Source organism: Budorcas taxicolor, chromosome 12 (assembly GCF_023091745.1).
Source record: "Budorcas taxicolor isolate Tak-1 chromosome 12, Takin1.1, whole genome shotgun sequence".
Classification (NCBI taxonomy): Eukaryota; Metazoa; Chordata; class Mammalia; order Artiodactyla; family Bovidae; genus Budorcas; species Budorcas taxicolor.
The window spans coordinates 67,116,592-67,120,699 of NC_068921.1; the positions used below are offsets into that span (position 1 = coordinate 67,116,592).

At 33.5% G+C, this 4,108-nt stretch overlaps 1 non-coding gene across 1 annotated transcript; it reads left to right on the forward strand.

The window, feature by feature from the left end:
• The first annotated feature begins 2,575 nt into the window (after positions 1-2,575).
• Positions 2,576-2,680, forward strand: LOC128057896 (U6 spliceosomal RNA). Its single transcript, XR_008200353.1, has one exon. It is a non-coding gene; the product is annotated as a U6 spliceosomal RNA (small nuclear RNA).
• The last annotated feature ends 1,428 nt before the right edge of the window (positions 2,681-4,108 follow it).

Sequence of the window (4,108 nt, forward strand, 5' to 3'; positions counted from 1 at the left end):
TGAATGATAGGAAAGTCTGGCATGCTGAAGTCCATGGGGTGACAAAGAGTTGGACACAATTGAGCAACTGAACAACAACAATGAAAGTTCAGAAAGAGAAATTAAAGAAACAATCCCATTTCCTATCACATCAGAAAGAATACAATACCTAGGAATAAACCTGCATAAATTACTATAACACCCAAGGCAATCTATAGATTCAATGCAATTCCAATCAAACTACCAGTGGAATTTTTCAAAGAACTAGAACAAACTATTTTAAAAATTTTATGGAAATACAAAAAGCCCACATGCCAAAACAATCTTATGAAATAAAAATTAAGCTGTTGGAATCACGCTCCTTGACTTCATATTATACTACAAAGCTACAGTCATCAAAAAGTACGGTACTGACACTAAAACATAAATATAGATCAATGCAACAGTATAGAAGTCCCAGAAATAACTCCATGCACCTCTGGTCATTTAAGACTATATGATGGAGAAAAGAGAGTCTCTTACATACATAGTGCTGAGAAAACTGGATAGCTACATGTAAAAAATTGAAATTACATTATTCTTTGACACCATACAGAAAAATAAATTCAAAATGGATTAAATGCCTAACTGTAAGACCAGATATTATAAAACTCATAGAGGAAAACAAGGTAGAACACCCTCTGACATAAATTGTAGCAATATCTTTTTGGATCTGTCTCCTAGAGTAATGGAAATAAAAATGAACAAATGGGACCTAATTAAACTCAAAAGCTTTTTTTTTTTTTTTCACAGCAAAGGAAACTGTAAACAAAAGGAAAAGATAACCCACAAATTGGAAGAAAATATTTGCAAACAATGTGACTGACAAGAAATTAACCTCTGAAACAGCTCATGTAAAAAAAGACAACCCAATCAAAAAATGGGCAGAAGGTCTAAATAGACATTTCTCCAAAGAAGATATACAGATAGCCAAAAGGCACATGAAAATATACTTATTATCTCTATATTAGATAAATTCAAATCAAAACTACAATGAGATGTCACCTCAGACTGGTCAGAATGGCCATCATCAAAAAGTCCACAAACAATAAATGCTGGACAGGGTGTGGAGAAAAGGTGACCTTCTTACACTGTTGTTAGGAATATAAATTGGTACAGCCACTATGGAGAACAGTATGGAGGTTCAATAAAAAACAAACTAAAAATAGAGCTACCATATGATCCAGTAACCCCACTGCTGGGCAAATATCTTCAGAAAAAACATGCTCTAAAAGTATACATGTACCCCAATATTCACTGCAGCACTATTTACAATAGCCAAAACATAGAAGCAATCTTAATGTCCATTGACAGAGAAATGGAAACAAAAGATGTGGTACATATATACAATGAAATATTACTCAGCCATTAAAAAGAATTAAATAATGTCATTTGCAGCAACATGGATAGACTTGGACATTATCATACTAACTGATGTCATACAGAGAAAGACAAATATTGTATGACATCACTTTTATATGCCAAACTAAAAAAAATGGTACAAACGAATTTATTTATAAAACAAAAACATACTCAGAGAACAAACTATAGTTATCAGGTGGGAGAGGTTGGGGGGATAGATTGGGAGATTGAGATTGACATGAATACATGGCTCTGTTTGAAATAGATAACCAACAAGGACCTTCTGTATAGCATTAGAACTCTGCTCAGTATTCTGCAATAACCTAAATGGGGAAAGAACTTGAGAAAAGAATAGATGCATGTGTATGTATAATTGAATCACTTTGCTGTACATCTGAAACTAATATAACATTGTTAATCAACTATACTCCAATATAAGATAAAAAATTTTTAAATAAAAATAATGTTATGATTTGTATTAACTCTTCTAAATGAACCCCAGTCCCCAAATATGTAATATACTTGATCCCTCACCTCTTTTTTTTGCTTTGTCTCTAAGAAAGATTGCATAAAAATCATTAGAAACAGGTCAATTAAAAAGATCTTCAGAGAAGATTCCAATTCTGCTTTCCTTAGCAATCTGTTGAAACACTTGGCATGACTTCCACTTTTCTTTCAGTGAAACAAAATTCCCTCTTGTAGCTTACTTCCCCCTTCCTAGAGTAAATGAGGGTGTATAAACATCTTGACATATAGGTAAGTGGAAAAGTGGCTGACCTCACACTGATTTCACATACTTTAAAACCTCTCCTGTCCAGAAAATCTTTCTCGCATCTACTTAAAGATCTCAGATTAAGCTACTATGTCCAAGGGAACACATATTAATATAAAGTGTTTCTATGTTACAATGGCAGACTGCTCTGTATATTCATTCTTTCAAAATGACTTAATGTTTACATGAACTAGATATTGTTCTTTATTCCATGACCATATTAACACATGATACCTGATCAGATAAATTAATCTCAAGTTTTTCTGAAAAGATAGCAAGGAATGGTGCACATGATATTTATATTTTTATTTATTTATTTTTTAATTTTTTATATAAATTTCTTTTAATTGGATATTTAAAGATTTGCAGTGGAAGTTGAGGAGGGGATCAGAAATGTCTGGGAAATGAATTTAAAGGCACAAGGTAGTATATGGCAGCACATCTACTAAAATTGGAACGATACAGAGAAGATTAGCATGGCCCCTGCACAAGGATAACATGCAAACTCGTGAAGTGTTCCATATTTTTAGGTCCAGACAGCTTCACAGCTGAATTCTACCAAAAATTTAGAGAAGAGCTAACACCTATCCTACACAAACTCTTCCAGAAAATTCCAGAGGAAGGTAAACTTCCAAACTCATTCTATGAGGCCACCATCACCTTAATACCAAAACCTGACAAAGATGCCACACAAAAAAAGAAAACTACAGGCCAATATCATTGATGAACATAGATGAAAAAATCCTTAAAAAAATTCTAGCAGTCAGAATCCAACAACACATTAAAAAGATCATACACCATGACCAAGTGGGCTTTATCCCAGGGATGCAAGGATTCTTCAATATCCACAAATCAATCAATGTAATACACCACATTAACAAATTGAAAAATAAAAGCCATATGATTATCTCAATAGATGCAGAGAAAGCCTTTGACAAAATTCAACATCCATTTATGATAAAAACTCTCCAGAAAGCAGGAATAGAAGGTACATACCTCAGCATAATAAAAGCTATATATGACAAACCCACAGCAAACATTATCCTCAATGGTGAAAAATTGAAAGCATTTCCCCTAAAGTCAGGAATAAGACAAGGGTGCCCATTTTCACCACTAATAATTCAACACAGTTTGGGAAGTTTTGGCCACAGCAATGAGAGCAGAAAGAGAAATAAAAGGAACCCAAATTGGAAAAGAAGTAAAACACTCACTGTTTGCAGATGACATGATTCTCTACATAGAAAACCCTAAAGACTCCACCAGAAAATTACTAGAGCTAATCAATGAATATAATAAAGTTGCAGGATATAAAATCAACACACAGAAATCCCTTGCATTCCTATACACTAATAATGAGAAAATAGAAAGAGAAATTAAGGAAACAATTCCATTCACATTGCAACGAAAAGAATAAAATACTTAGGCATATATCTACCTAAAGAAAATAAAGACCTATATATAGAAAACTATAAAACACTGGTGAAAGAAATCAAAGAGGACACTAATAGATGGAGAAATATACCATGTTCATGGATCGGAAGAATCAATATAGTGAAAATCAATATAGTGAATCAAAGCAATTTATAGATTCAATGCAATTCCTATCAAGCTACCAATGGTATTTTTCACAGAGCTAGAACAAATAATTTCACAATTTGTATGGAAATACAAAAAAACCTCGAATAGCCAAAGCAATCTTGAGAAAGAAGAATGGAACTGGAGGAATCAACCTGCCTGACTTCAGGCTGTACTACAAAGCCACAGTCATCAAGACAGTATGGTACTGGCACAAAGACAGAAATATAGATCAATGGAACAAAACAGAAAGCCCAGAGATAAATCCATGCACCAGTGGAAACAGTGTCAGACTTTTATTTTTATGGGCTCCAAAATCACTGCAGATGGTGACTGCAGCCATGAAATTAAAAGACGCTTACTCCTTGGAAGAAAAGTTAT